The sequence below is a fragment of the Peromyscus leucopus genome, chromosome 8b (assembly GCF_004664715.2).
Source record: "Peromyscus leucopus breed LL Stock chromosome 8b, UCI_PerLeu_2.1, whole genome shotgun sequence".
In the NCBI taxonomy this organism is placed as follows: domain Eukaryota; kingdom Metazoa; phylum Chordata; class Mammalia; order Rodentia; family Cricetidae; genus Peromyscus; species Peromyscus leucopus.
This window is the reverse complement of record NC_051086.1, coordinates 104,622,156-104,638,202: the sequence shown is the minus strand read 5'-3', so window position 1 is coordinate 104,638,202 and position 16,047 is coordinate 104,622,156. Positions and strand designations below refer to the sequence as shown.

At 52.5% G+C, this 16,047-nt stretch overlaps 1 protein-coding gene across 5 annotated transcripts in view; it reads right to left on the bottom strand.

The window, feature by feature from the left end:
• The window catches only part of Baiap2 (BAR/IMD domain containing adaptor protein 2), a 70,572-nt gene that overhangs the window by 29,271 nt on the left and 25,254 nt on the right, over window positions 1-16,047 (bottom strand). The gene's annotated exons all lie outside the window — the stretch shown is intronic.

The following is a 16,047-nucleotide window of genomic DNA, read 5'->3' as shown; positions in this document are numbered from 1 at the left end:
TTGCCAGTTCCCATGGGAAAATAAGGAAGAGGCTGAAGGTCATTCTGGGCCCTGGGTCCTCACCTGGCGCTAGCCCTGGGAGGACAAAGTGGTCTCAGAACCACTTGCCCTGGCAGAGTGTGCCCTTTTGACCAGTGCCATGCCGGTGGCTCTGGAGTCAGCAGAGCTGGTGGGCCCAGAACAGGAAGGTGGACTGCTGCTGTGGACCAGCTTAGCAGGAGGCCTAGGTTCACATGCCACAGAGCACTGGGCATAGCCATGACTCCATAAGTATTTCCTCAGGACATCAACACTCCAGGGACACTGATGTGCCTTGGCCTACCTGTGAAGGGTAGACCGAGACAACAGAGGTTGTCAGCTCAGCGGTCAACACCATCCAGGACTTTTCCAGCTTGGACGTCCTAGCTCATACCCACTTGCCTGTGGCACACATTCCAGGCTGGACTAATGTCTGGGTTTGCTCAATGTTGGGCTCAGCTGAGCCCCAACAGTCTGCAGGGTCATCACTGAGCTGCCATATACCCACCTCCTGCTTTTGACAAGGATACAGCAGAAAGGAAGTAGAAAGGAGGAGCCTTGGAGACCAAGGGCCAGGCACACTTTCTTTTAAGCCCAGCAATGATCAAGTTGAGTCCCAGCACCTATCTCCCACTCCACACCTACAATGAGGGCTCCCGGCCAGACAGGCAGCCCCAAGGGTCTTGGCTAGGTGCCCTGTATGCTTGACCATCACATACCTCCTGTTGTCAACTGAGCATGAGCTCCCAGCTCCTGTTCTTTTTTCAGGGTCCTGAGACCCCAGGTCATGCTCAGAGTCTCATGCTCAGCGGCCACAGGGGACATGTAATGGGGTCAGGTACACAATGCCCCTAACCAAGACCAACAAGGCTGCCTGCCCTCTCTGCCACAGCCCCATCTCACCTGTACGGTGAGCAAACTCTCCCGTTTCCTCACGTGTAGAGAAACTCAGCAGTCTGGCTCCACTTGCCTGATTGACAACTATCTGCTAAGTCCTTTTGGGGGAGTCTGGGACACTGGCTAGGTACTATAGACATAAACAGAGAAGGAGAGGCTATGCCTTTGCCTGGAGGCTAGAGTATGTACTACTAAGCTGCGCCCCTGAGTCCTTCCAGAGGCAGGACTTTTCTCTCCAGGAGTCCCTCTTCTGGTACCCACTATCACCAGCTGGAAACCAGAAGAAATCCTCTGACAACAGAGGCCATAGCTGGAGGGTATCTTCCTCTAGCACATCAGCTTTCCCCTGGGAGTTCATCTGGGACCCAAGGAGGTCAGATTCTTGGGAACCCTCTTAATCCCACGAGCTGTTGTTTTAATTCCAATGACCATAGGGACACTGAACACTGAAGATCGGGCATTGGACAGATTTCCTACACCAGTTAGCATAGTTTGCAAGGCCACACTAGCCAACTGGCCCCAGTCAGTAGAAAAGGACTCTTCATGTCAGCAGGGTGGTCAGCAGCCAGATCCATGACTTACCACACCAGCTCCACCCTACTTGCTTACCACCTCCCTGCAGGTCATCCTTGTGGTCAAAGGACAAAGCCAACAGTTGCCTAGAGCTTTGTACAAACCACCTGAGTCACCTGGTAGAAACTTCAGCACCAGCATCTGCCCACCGCCACGCCCTAAGTGTCTATGACCACAGGCCTGGATAGAGCCTACATGGCAACGGTACGATGGCCACCCCAGAAACTGTATCCCTAGAGATGACAGGGCTGCAATAACTGTGTATGGCCAAGAGGAAGCTGTGGTCACAAGGTCAGTGGTAACCTACACACAGAGGGACCGAGCAAGCAGCCTCAGGTTTTCCAGACCCCTCTAAAGAGGATGGAAGTCCTACTTGTAGCCCACTCTGGACCTGGACTCCGATATGCCCGAGGGGACTAGGGACCACATGGGGACAGAATTCAATGTGAAGGAGCCTGGTCCCTTATCCCTGTTTGAGGAGAAGCACTGAGATAAATGGTGAAGCCAGGGGAGAGAGGTGCAAGGCCACAGGCCCAGTCCCCATGAGAAGAGGCTTTGCCACCAGCACACACGCACAGGCATGTTAACTACTCAGCGAGTCATCAGGGCAGTGTCCCACATGCTCAGAACAGGGCTCACAGGAAACCCAAAGCCACCAGTGTGCAAACAAGAAATATAAGTACACAAGTGGCAAGTCCCAGGGTCCTCTGTGCTTTTCTGCATCTGTAAGTTCTGTAGGATGGAAACCCATTGGCCTTGGGACAAGGAAGCACCCAGGGAAGCACTCTGGGCTTTGCTTGATCACGTTCCCATGACTCAGAGGGTCTTGGGTCTATCTCCTGGCTCTCAAGGTTGCAGACACCTGGGAATGGGCTATAATTATACCCAAGTGGAAAGCAGGCGACCACAATGGGCATGGAGTCTGGCTTGGCAGGGAACCCACCCCGAGTTCTTGGCAGCACTGGCCCTACTCTCTCAGCTTTGGATTACACACACCCTTCCCGAGGACAATGCCTATGCGACCAACTCCTCAAGGGGCAGAGGAGGAATGGGGCAGTAGCAACCAAACTATGCACTTAGCCAGAAATCTCCCTTTAGGTTGTGCTTTTTTCTCTGGCTACATGCTTTAGACCCAAAATTACAAGTTAATGTCGAGACCAAACAGAAAACTTTCCCCTACCCACAAAAGCAGCACATGCCAATTCAAGAACCTTGGAAAGCAGTGTAATCAAATAGCAGATCCTTAAAGGGGAACTAGTGATGCCCAAGGGTGTGTAAAGTTTCTCACAGGATTTTGTTCTGGTGATGGTGTCAGATCCAACAGGGCAGCAGTTATACTCCATCTGAGATGTGTCAACATTCAGACACAGAGCAGAGTGCCCTGTTCCACTAGAACCCCCAGCTCAGAGCCCCAGCTGGGTAGCCTGTCCCAAGCCCCACATATAATGGGTATGTATGCAGGGGCCCACCTAGGCAGAGGCACAGAAGAGGGTACACGTGTGTGTGCATGTGTGTGTGTGTTCTAGCTGCAAGCTGGTGCTGTGCAAAACCAGCCCACATGGTGAATTTTTAAACTCCATTTTACAAGCAGCTGCAGGAAGCACGTGCAGTGGAGCTTGAGTGTGCACAGCCGCCAGCACTTAACCCCTGCAGTACCATGAGCACAGCATGCAGGAGAAGCAGCGCACCTAGCCACCCCTGAGCACCCACTGCGGAGGTGGAGTCCCTGGCCAGGGGTATTGATTTCTGCCAGAAGCTACTAGAAGTTTTGTGTGTTGGCCCTTACATACTTCTTGTATCTGAAGGGCTGCAGGCCAGCAGGGACAGAGAATCAGGGGCTGAGCCCTCATTGTGGCTTCTATGATCTCCCCCCATCCTCTCCCTTTCTAGAAAGATCCTCTCAGGTGTGCTGTGCTGTGAGGAGGAGGCCTTCTTTCTTTTTAAAAAGGATTTTTATTATTTTTAATTATGATGGGGGGTATGTGCACATGAGTGCAGGTGTTCTTGGAGGCCAGAAGAGGTCATCAAATCCTCTGAGGCTGGAGTTACAGGCAGCTGTGAGCTACTGATATGGTGCTCAGGGCCAAGCTTAAGTCCTCTGTAACAGCAGTATGGACTCTTGACCACTGAGCAATCTCTCCAGCCACAGGAAGAGGCTTTCTATCCAGCCTCAGTCAGGGCAGAATCCACCCAAGCCCTGGGGACCTAGAGCTCTGGGGACACAACACAGGTGGGCCCTAAACTTGAAAAACCGGATCAGATTGGGAAAGGAGGCCCAATGTGCCAGAGCAAACAGCAAATGAGGGAGGGCAAATCTTTGCAGAGAGTTGCCACCTGATGAGCCTCTCCAGGGAGTGGAGTATCAACGGGGTGACTGGCAGCACCCAGATAGCTTGTCCCAGGGCTCTGGCACAGAGGGATGGGAGCCCCTGGCACACCAGGGCACTGAGTCAGCCTTAGCACATCAAAGTAGGGAAGCAGTGACTTAGGAGGGTGAGATGGGGCTAGGGACAGCTGGAGGCAGGAGGGTTCCAGAACCCCAAATATTTGGGAACTTAAGAGGTAGACCCCCAAAAGCACATGGTGGGTGCCAGAGACAACCCATTTCGTTTGGGATAAAAGTTGAAAAACACAGACAGCCATAGCAGGAGACCACACCCTCCTCAGCTTCTACCACTGCACAGTGTGAGTCAAGTAGCTGAAAGGTCAGCCACCAATGAGTCACCCTGCATGTCACCCCAATGTCTCAGTTTTAAAGAGTTCTGGTACTTTTAGTAACCTGGCTTCACATTTGGAGGGTTAGTGTGCAATCTGGTCCACATGGAAATGTCCCCTTCTTAGGGGACAACACAGGGACTGGGGTACATCTCCAATGCCCACCTGTGCTGCAGCAGAGGCCAGAAAACCCCTCCTTTCCCTCTCCTTTTGTTTCTCTGAGATACTGGTGTCAGGCGCAAACTCACTACATAGCTTTAGAGAGCCTTGAACTCCCGATCCTCCTGCCTCTGCCTCCTGAATAATGGGATCACAGGTGTGCACCACCACACCACTCCTTTTCTGTGGCCAGTTAATACTCCGTGGGTGGAAAGAACACGTATCTAGGCTGCTGGCCTGCTTGCTCTCACTGGCAAGTCCACCCTTTCACTGACATTAGAATCTACTTCTTTGGGATTCTGGAGTATACTGAAGACGAGCTGAGATATCCAGCTTCGTGGATAGCTTGGATTCTTGGGCCTTCACTGGTACACAGCCATTGTTTGACTAACTGGACCATAGCCTGTAAGCCATTCTAATAAATCTCCCTTCTCTCTCTTTACATCATCTCTCTATATATATAGATTCATTCTATAAGATCTGTTCTTAAACTCTACTCCTGGTACCAGTTTCTATCTTATTTAGGGTTATTACTGATGTGATGAAACATCACAACCAAAAGCAGCTGTGGGTTTATTTGGTTTACACGTCTAACCCTGAGTTCATCATTAAAGGAATCCAGGACAGGAACTCAAAAGGATAGGAACCTGGGAGCAGGAGCTGATGCACAGGCCATGGAGAGGTGCTGCTTACTGACTTGCTCTTCCTGGCTTGCTCAGCCTGCTTTCTTATAGAACCCAGGACCACCAGGCCAGGGATGGCCCTACCAACAATGGGCTAGGCCCTCCCTCATCAATCACTAAGAAAACGCTCCACAGGTTTGCCTACAGCATAATCTTATAGAGATATGTTCTCAATCGACGTTCTGTCCTCTCAGATGACTATAGCTTGTGTTAAATCAACAGAAAACTACCCAGCACAACTGTCTGTAAACAGTGCAGCTGTGACAGTAGGTCTGCAGGTTCATGACAGCCCTAAGTGTTAGTCACACGCTCAGTTCCCTGCTGAACACTTAACATTGTGTGTGTTGTCTCAATGTGTACATAGATACATAGATGTCTAGGCACCGCATGTGTGCCTGGTGCCATGGAGGCCAGACTGGCTGGTGACTCTACTGAATGGAGTTACAGATGGTTGTGAGTGGCCATGTGGGTGCTAGGAACCAGCCAGTGTTCTTCAACCTCTTCGTTATCTCTCCAATGCCTGTGATATATATTCTTTTGTTCTTGTTTTGAGACATGGTCTCACTCTGTAGATCTGGCTGTCCTGGAACTTGCTATGTAGACCAGGCTGGCCTTGAACTCACAGAGTTCTACATGCCTCTGCCTCCTGACTGTTAGGATTGAAGGTGTGTGCCACCATGCCAGGCATGATGTACATTTTTGAGGCCCTCTTAGCTATACAGCCAGACAGGTTACTGGCAGCCAGAACTTAGTGTATGGGTAGACAGTATGACATCTCTGCCAGTACGAGGGCCATCTGGAAGACTGGAGAAAGCTTAGAAGACTCAGGGTTTCCCCACACAGAGATGGAACTCTTCTAGATGGGTAAGGGGTTTGAATTGGCCTGGATTCTCCCTAAGAACCCTGTCCTTGCCCCTGTCCTGGTTAGTCCCAGACTATCTTGAAGATAAAACAAGAACACAGTTCTCCCTAGAGGTTCAACCTCCCAGAGGTTGAACTGGGATGGCCAAGTGTTCAGATTCTGAGATTTAGAACACAGTCCTGTCTGCTTCTATTCCTAACCAATTCCACTGCTGCTGAAAAGGAATCAGGCTGATCTCAAAGTTATACAAACCCAGTGTGATGTGTCATACTGCTTGGTACTTGGGGAGCTGAGGAAGGAGGAGCATTTGAGACCAGGAGTTCAAGACCAACATGGACAGTATAACAAGACCCCATAGAAGAGGGAGCAATGCTTTGAGAGCTACACATGGAGTCTGAAGCTGACTGGTAGCTGGGAAACTGAAGGACATGGTGGGACTCAAGAAGCAGCGTAGGCACCACTGGGTGCCCGGTGAGTCCAGAGGAGGCAGGGAAAGGGTTAAGGGCACATGGGCTCTACAGGAGCCCTCATACCTCAAGTAAGGCTTAAGGTGAAGTTAGGGGGCAGCCTGCCAAGCCAATGCAGGACACAGGGTCATGAACAAGCCCTCAGTCAGAGGAAGGGCATTGGACACAGAAGACAGATACTCCCATGTGGCAAGTGCCCGGTAGTGGCAAATGTACATGAACAAGATGACAGAGTTACTGTTTTCAGAACCTCTGGAAAGATTCAAATTGAGGGAGTAGCTCATGCAGAGGCAGATCTCAGGCATCTCCAACCAAATTCAGGTGGTGGTGGTACAGTCCTTTAATCCCAGCACTCAGGAGGAAGAAGCAGGTGGATCTCTGTGAGTTCAAGGCCAGCCTGGTCTACAAAGTGAGTTCCAGGACAGGCTCCAAAGCTACAGAGAAACCCTGTCTCGAAAAACAAAAAACAAAACAAACAAAAAAGAAAGAAATTCAGGTGCTTACCACCATCCTAATGACATGTGAGAGGCCCAGAGAATCCTGGGAAGGCCATAGAGACTTGGAACAGAACACAAGGGATGGGAGAGAAGTGCAGTACAGATGGGGTGGGCGTGGGTTCTGGGGACCTGTGACTGACAGTGGCTGAGGCCTCAGGCAGCAGCAGGGACCTGCCTTCCTGCTCCTCCCAGTTCTAAACCAGGCCAGGTACAGACCTCGCCTTCCATTTGAACTTGGCAAGCACCAGGAAGACTCCTGGGACACTGAGTGCTGGCAGTGGGGACTCAACCGCACCACTGGCTACAGCTGTGGGTGTGTCCTGGGCAGGCTGGTTCTACAGGCACTCCCAGGAGCTCCCAGAAACAGAGCTGGGTCAACACGGTGGGAAGTGGCCTGGAGATCAAAAGGGGGCTGCCACGGCTTTGTTGTTTCTTCTCTGTGGCTGAGAGGAAGACAGGCACACAACACAGTCTTCCCGCCCCACCCTCTGGAGTCCTGGGAAAGCTGCAAGGACGGTAGAGTGGATGCCGCTGGTTTCCCACAGTTCCGAGGGCTAGTGCTGCCATTTATTCAGCTCTCCTCTTCAGACAGGTTCTGCACGTGCACATCTTTTTCCCGCCGTTGCTGACACTGTGACTCTGCTTCTAGCTCATCATTTCAGTCTGTGTCCTAGGAGCAAGGACTTCTTGCCACATTGGGACACCTCTACCCTGAGAATAAGGTTGGCACCGGTCCCCTTTAAATCCACAGAGCACAGATAGCAGTCTCCTCGCCCAGTGCCTCACCGAGGCTCCATTCACCTGCATCCGTGCTGAACGAGCCTGTGGAGCTGTGAGGAGCAGCACACCAGGCCCCGACCTCTCATCATCGTGGCGTGTCCCTACACTGTGCTTTTCCTAACAACTGTGCCTTAAAAATACCCGTCCTGGGCCAGTTAAACAGCTCGGCAGGTAAAGGTGCTGCCATGGAGCCTGACACTCTGAGTTTGATGCTGGGGGCCATATGGAACAAGGAGATACACCCTGGCAGTTTGTCCTCTGACAGCGCCCCACCACCACCACCACCACCACCACCACCACCACCACCACCACGACGTACGCTCATGTGCACACAAAAATGCAATCAACATGTAAAACACTGAGTCTTCCTCTTTTCTCTCAGAACTACAGTATTCTTAGTGTGCGGATGACAGGCCGCTGCGGGGATGGGAGCCTGAGAGACCGTGAAGGAGGCAGGGATTGGCGCATCGACACGAGCCTGGGCTCAGGACACTGTCAGTAGCTACTTGCAGATGTGTAGAGTCTGCAAGGGAAGACCAGACTCCACGCAAGGCCCCTCCAGGCCCCATGAAGGCCCCTGATCCTACATGGAGAGAGAGTGACACTTTCCAAAAGACCTGAGCTTAGAAGGAAACACCTGGTCAGTGAGACGACTCTGTGGGTAAAAGCAAATCCACAGTGAAGCAATGACTGGGGTGCAGTGTGAAGGGTGCACGTGGCTGCAGGGCTGAGCACACTTTGTGGAAGACTCAGGCCAGAGATGCATCCCTCTCTGTGTGCAGTAGGAAAGTCCGGGACCCACTTGTACCCTGGGCCTGGGCCAACAGCCAGGCAGGTCTGCCAGATGCCTGCATCTAGAAGGCCACTCAGGTTATCAAAGTTTCAAACATGCCCTGTTCAAGAAAGAAGAAACTGGAAGAAGGAGAGACATCAGCATCAGGAGACACGGGGAGTCAGTTCCCACCCCAGGCTTACAGGCAGTGTGAAAGGATGAACAAGACAGATGTGAGGAGACACGTAACATCACACACAAAGGGTGGTCCACCAAGGGTCCTTCTGAGGCCACTCTCTCCCAAGCAGACTACCTTCGCCAGCAGCAAGGTCTTTGGTCCACTGCCCACCTGCTGGCTAAAGCGTCCCCACGAAGAAAAGGATGATTTGAGTAACAGACCTCAATTACTACAGGGCCTACAGGGAAGGGCTGCAGACCAACAGACAGCAGGTGTCCAAGCAATGGATGGCAAGCACACCTGGTTGCCAGAGTCACTAGGACTAGGTCTCCTGATTCTGGGATAGGGCTGGTGAGGCAATTGCTCAGCCTGCTGAACAAGGGCTGGAAGATACTTGCCTCCATTACCATAGGTACAGGACCCCTGCTGAGGGCTGGGCCTCGGACAGCCCCCTCTTCAGAGCAGCCGGAGTAGGTGAAGCATGAGAAAACAGTAGAAAAAAGAGCCCCCAGGGTCTCTAAATAGCATGTCCCTTGGTGCCCCTCGCCTAGAGACAAGGTTGTGCCCTGCCCTGTCTGTCATGCTTCCACCAGGTGCCAGGATGAGTGTGGTGGCAAACTTACAGGGATTCCAGCTAGACCCACCCCAAGACACACGCTCATGCAGTCAAAGATGAGTGCAGAGTCTGGGGGGAACTGCTCCCGTGTCCTGGCTCTCAATGGGACCACTGGGCCAGGCACCCTACACCTCATGGAAGAGCCTCAATAGATGGAAGGCATCAAGATCAAGGAGAGCTAAGTCTTCTTCATACCGCAGGGACTCTGCCCCTGGACCCTCTCAAATGCAAAGCATGGCAGAATGGAGTGCCAATGCAGTCTAGTAGAACATGAGGAATCAGTTAAACCCTTCCGGAATCAGTTAAACCCTTCCGGTTCAGGAAACTGGGCCCAGCACAAGAGCCCACGTGAACCCAACCTTACCAGCACATGAAGACCACCCCAGAAGGAGAGACATGACAAGCACCGTTTGACTTGGAAACTAACACTGGCAAGTGTGCCTCATGCTGGAAGAGGGACAGGTCTCAGACCCTCCTTGGCATGGAAGTACCTAAAATGCTCCATATATCCTTAGCAATGTGTGGAGGCTCACAGAGGCTTCCTAGTAAGACCTTACTCAAGGTCAGAGACTCTGAACTTGCTTTACCCAGCAGAGCTGCATAATGGGAAGATTTGGCACAGGCGTGGTTACCAGGTGTTTGGAAGGGTCTACACTTGGCTGTACGATGTGCTTTGATCTTGAAAGGGGGAGGTCTTTTGTCTCGCCCCTTGGCACTGTATAAAAAGCCCTTTGGACTAAACCTTGAGGTAACTGGGTATTGACCCAGGGCTCTCCTGAAGCTATCCTGTGTCTCTGTCTTTCTTACCACCTTTTCTTTCTATCATTTCCTCATTCCTCTCTCCTCCCCACAAGAACCCATCGACAGGTCAGAGCTGGACTCCAGCAGACTCCCACAGCAAAGTCTTAAAGGATGGCAGACAGGAGACTAGCTCCTTGTAGCCAGCAGCCCAGGTGGAGCTTTGCAGGGCCTAGAGAGGGGGCATTTGTATCCTTCAGGTGACGCGAGCTGCCATAGCCCTCCTGGAGGTTAGCTCCAGTCCCCAGAACATGGTAGAGAGCCTGACAGCAGGACCCTTGTGGCTATGGAGTGTCATCAATGGGTACTAAGGCACAACAGTGCTCGACTGCTGGGCACCCCTGTCATTCTGGGAGGATCCAGACCTGTCATCCTCTCTGCAGTGGCAGAGGGGCTCTATACCAAGGGGTCAGCTGCTCAAACGTGGCTGTAAGCACACATCACCTTCCAGAGCCTTCTAAAGCAAACATCCATAATGCTCAATTATTCTGGTGGCTTCTAGAGCGGAAAGGCACCTCTGAGAGCTAATTAACATACGCCTGAGCAAGGCCCGAATATAGAGCTCTCATTAGGTGAAGACAGACAGCTGAGGGGGCTGCCAGGGCCCCGTGCTGTGAAAACCACTGGGAGGGAAGAGGGGCGGACAGAAGGTGAGACAGTCCGGGCCCCCCTTGGACAGTTACCAATCCTGCCTTCCCTCAGCTACTCTCCAGACACCAGCTCCTCAGAAGTACAGCTCTTCTCCCACTTATGGAAAGGCCAGAGTGGAATGCGGCCAGGGGGTGACCAAGAGAAAATCGATGGCTGTGTTGCCATGGTGATGAGAGCAGACAGCAGAGCTTACAGGCATGTTGTTCTGAAACAAAACAAGTCCAAAGAGCCACCCAGGTTGTCCACATTGTGTCGACAATTGGGCTGTGGATGCTAGGGATTTTGAGGAAAGCAGGAAGAGGCAGGGCCAAGCCCAGGCTTGCAAGCAGTGTCCCCCGGTCCTGAGTCACTGCCTCTCTTCCCATTTTGCCTACTCAGATCCTTGGACCGGTGTCATCCAGGAGACTGCGCCCATCTGAGAATGTTCAGTGCGCCCTGGTTGGTTATGGACCACATCTTTGAGTCATGATACACAAACAGCTAAAGGCTCTGAGGTGGCTGCCACATGGGACTCTCCGTGGCAAAGACACAAAGATGGCGAGGCTCGATCTGATGTCCTCCTCACATAGATGGGTGGCCAGAGCCTTAGCATAGCTCCAACAGCATGGGAACAGGCTCTCTTGTGTTCTCAGCAAGACCTGCTGGTCCTCAGGCCTATCTGTCTTCTCTTGTACCTGATGTCTGTGAGGACCAGAGAAGGAAGCTGTCTGCCACCTCAGTGTGAGAGGGCAGCTCCTGCCCACAGCTTAGAACAGAGCTTACTGCACTCCTTCTGGGCAGATTTACCCCTTAGAAGCAGCTGATCCAAGTGAACAAGTGTACCCCAAAGAACAAGTGTACCCCAAAGACCTGGTTCACAATGCTCCTGTCAGCCCTGTGTGGCACCATCTCTGAGTCCTGAGAAAGCACCCCTGCGTTGGCGAGCAGAAATGCGCTCGATGGTATCCAGAAACACACTGGCCGGACTTGGGATGGCATGAGGAAGTTCCTTCACAGGGCAGAAAGCCCAACAGGGACAGACACCCAGGTCACTCGCACTTCCACACAAGCTCAGCAGAATGAAGGCCCCATAACTTTTGTGTCCTGCACAGAAAGATGTGCTCCAGAGATGGAAGACACTGGACACTTCTGCTGAACATGCCCCAAACCCATCCTGCTATGCTCTGGATCTGACAAAAGCTCTGTGTTGAGACCAGCAGATAGATGAGGGTGAAAGGCAGATGGGCAGTTCAGAGAAAGCCTTCCTGAGGGCTGCTGTCCCGTGGACCACACCTCTCTGATGACATTATCTCTCCAGCATTTGTAGTCCTCTGACCCGCAGAGATGGAGCTGGGATTCCTGAACACTGTGTGGATGTGGGACTGTCTATGACATGCTCACTTCAGCTGGTTAGTCTATCCGGCACATGGTCCAGCCCATGCTCCAGGGATGTGACTACTCTCAAGAGACCCTGGGTCAGTGATGAAATGCTTCCAATGTACAACATACACCAAGGACAAATAACAAAAGCCCACAGAGTTATTAAAAGCCTTCAGTTACTACAAAGTTTGGATCAGTTAGTTTTAGTTAATTTTTTTTTAGATTTATTATGTATATTATGTACACACACACACACACACACACACACATACACACACACAAGTGTTTTGTTTTCATGTGTACCACATGAAGGCCCCCAGATGGTTGGGAGCCACTATGTGGATGCTGGGAGCTGAACTCAGGTCTTCTGCAAAAAACAGCAAGTGCTCTTAACTGCTGAGCCATCTCTCCAGCCCTCTTTTAGTTTAGTTTAATTAGTTTGTTCTTCCTGACAGGGTTTCTCTGTGTAGTCCTGGCTGTCCTAGAACTTGCTTTGGAGACCAGGCTGGCCTCGAACTCACATAGATCTGTCTGCCTCTGCCTCCCGAGTGCTGGAATTAAAGGCATGCTCCACCACGGCCTGGCTTTTTTTTTTTTTGACACAGAATCTCATGTAGCCCTAAGCTAGACTCAAACTCTTGGTAATCATCCTGCTTTGGCTTCCCCAGTGCTGGGATCGTGGGTGTGAGCAGACAAGCCTGGCTGCTCCCCCCTCCCCTTTTGGACCTTTTGTTTGACTGTTTTATTTTATTTTTGAGACCACTTTAAACTAAGTCACAGAAACATGTGATTTCAGAGCTCCCTGGACTGAGGCCACCTCACTTCCCTCCTGTATACAGGCCCCAGATGCCCATGACCTACCCCTGTGATAACTGCTCTCTAGGGGACAGGGCTGCCCAGACCTCTCCCATCTCAGACTGGACTCTTGACCAGTCCAGCTACTGGCCCTGAAGAACCCTGCACTAAGTCTGCTACCTAGGGTTACTAGCAGCTCCTTGGCCCTCTCTGTACCTGCCCATGTTTGACAGCACCCAGTCTCTCTGAGCACCACTGAGTCTCTCCTCAGTGCGGAGGTCTCTGGGGAACCTGGGTCCCCACTCTCAGCTACTGTGGTCCGTATGTAGATGCCTGGTGTGACCATACTCCTAACAACCAGTGCTCTGGGGAAGCCCAGGGAAGACAGAGACCTGCCCACAGAGGCTGCCGGCCACGCCTGGAGCACCCTGTGCCAACTGCTGACTGAAAAGTGAGCAGCTGGTGCTCTCCCTCATTAACCCTCCCTGGAGCTGGTGCTGCAACACAGGAACATCGGATGAGGTAAACAGACTTTGACTTGAGGACCCAAGGCTGACCACAGATCTGTGAGCCTCCTAGGGGCTCCCAGAGCTGTCCCTGGCTCCAGGGCAGCCCAGTCCTCATGATTTGGCTTTTACACTCGGTGGTGCCCCTGGGAGCCTTTGGGCTGGTGGAAGGGAAGGTGAACCCCACCTCTGGGCAATCCTGGGATCCAGGTAGAGCTGAGCTTCTCAGAGCAGGAACAGAGCCAGCAAAGGTGACCCACGGTCATCACAGGGCCCCCCGCTGGGCTCTAAGACTACCCTACTCCAGCCAGGTGACCTGCTGTTCTTCAACAGCTGGGATGGGAACCACCAGTCAGAAGGAGGCCCCTGCGGTCACCGTTGTCCTTATTGATATTCCCACCACAGAGCAGACTGGCGCTGAAGAACACAGACACCTGCTGCGTCTTATCACACAGCCACTGCCCAGGATTCGGCAAATCAATTCAGACTGCTATTAATCTCTCCAAAGCCTCGGTGAGGCCCCACAGAGCTCTCAGCAGGGTAGCCAGGGCTGCCACACAAAAGGCCTGGCCACCTGAGCCCCCCCTGCTGGCAGCCCCAGAGCCTCAGTTGAGTCTAGGTGCCTGATAACTGCCCAGCAACTTCCACAGTATACTTGTAGGGTAAAGCATGGGACCCTGGCTGGAGTCTAAGGGACCTCTGTGGTCCCCATTTGTTACCATGGAGATGGAAGAATGAAGGGAGCTGGTGTCTTTAGCTGGGAAGGGAAGCCCCACCCATTCCAGGCAGTGCCAAGCCCTTTGTTCCTTTATTGTCCCTAACCTGGACAGGCAGCTAACCCAGAGAGGACCTCAGAGTCAGGCTCCTCAGGAAGTACAACGGCCCTAAGTTCCTGTGAGTGGGTTTCATTAAGGCCTCCAAACAGAGCCTCTAGGATTTAGCAGTCTCTAAAATGAAGCCTGCTCTGTTAGGGTCTGACAACTGGCAACATATCACATGCCCAAAGGAGAGGCTATGGTCCCAGCCTCTTCCCTGAAATGGAAGATGGATGTCCTTGAACACCTGATTAGGTGTGAATGGGCTCTGCCTGACCTAGGAGGAGCAGGACGCAGCCAGATCACCTCACAGCCTCACAAAAAGCACTGGAGCCCAATTTGCTGGCACTTTCAAAACTACCTAGGCCAATAGACTTCACTGGAACAGCTGGAAGGCCTCTTGGGGTAAAGCCTATAGGCCCCTACATTCCAGAGACCTGGATGTCTGGGGCCACATAACTGATGCTCTAGCCTCAGGACAGTCTTAGACCACTTGAGAAGACTAACTCCAGGCAGGACATGACGGGGTCACACCTTGCTCAGAGACTCAATGACTGAAGCCAGGCCCACACTGAGGCAGGGTTGTAGCTGCCTGTCTATGAGCATCCCTACTTGGAGGCTGTGACCAACACAGAGCATCTGCTAGCTCCCCCTGGAGACTTGTGAGGTTTAGTAGAGAGTGGGGCCCCAGCAAGTACACACAAGTCCTGTGATCACAAACAAGTATGCTGCAGGCCCTGGCAGGTACAAAGCAGTCCTTTAAAGGAAAGCATAAAAGAAGCCTCTGGAGACAGGCAAGGGTTGAAAAGAACAGTCAGTTCAGGGGACAGCCTTAGCGAGCCTTGTGCAAACATCAAACACATCCACGCTGAGGCTCTGGGACACAGAAGCCTCAAACAGACCTCCTGACCACACGAGGGAAATGAGAAGCCTTCTCAGTCAGGCTGTGCCTTACTCAGTGTAGTGGCTGCTTAACTTCAGACACCACACCTTCCCAGGTCCCCAAGACTGTAAAATGCGGGGGACAGGCCAAAGGCAGGTTATCGACCCTTGTTCCACACGGGTGAGTAGAGCTGCTCAGGTGTGCACACCCACCATGAACATCAGCGCTCCAGTTTTCTCCCTGTGTCAGATCCAGCCTGGTTCTATGCAACCAGTCATCTTGGGATGAAGAGCTGCAGATGGTTGTCCAGCAGACCGGTGTTACCGTCCGCTGCGGGAGCTGTGATGGACAGTGAAGCTGCTGGGAGACACACGACAGGTGCCTTCACCTACACAAAGCACCAGAGCCACATCCGTGGTGGGCGCCCCGAGGCCCAGCAGCAAGGCATGCAGCCCTCAGGCCTGCTCTGTGTCCTCCACACCAGCCCCACAGCTGCCAGCTAGCAGAGCTGTGGATCAGAGGGATAGATGCTGTCACATCTCAGCAAATCCCAGATTTCAGTTAGGGGCAAAGGAGTGTAAGCCTCTGTAGGAGCTCAGGAGATGCACACAGCAGAGATTCTGTCTCCAGCTCCACCTGTCCAGCATCAGACCACCATCCAGGGCTCCTTGGCCATGGGAACGGTGCATATCCACAAATTCATGAATAGTTTGGAGCTCATACCTAGATGGATACTCTCATCATCCCAAGCTGCTGGTCAGCCCCAGTACCAAAAAGTCCCAAGAGAGCAGAAGCGGCATGGGGCTCACCTGCCCATTACACCTGCTGTAAGTTGGTTCTGGCACCAGGGCATGCTCCGGCAGAGGCAGGGGATCCAGAGATGGGAGGCAACCACAGACAAGCAGGTGGGTGGCTACTAGCAAGGACATCAGAAGGGCTGTGCGAAGATGTGGAGCTCAGAACTGCCCTCCATCCCTAACTAAGCAGCCCGCTATATCAAAGCAAAGCCCTGACAGGCTGCAG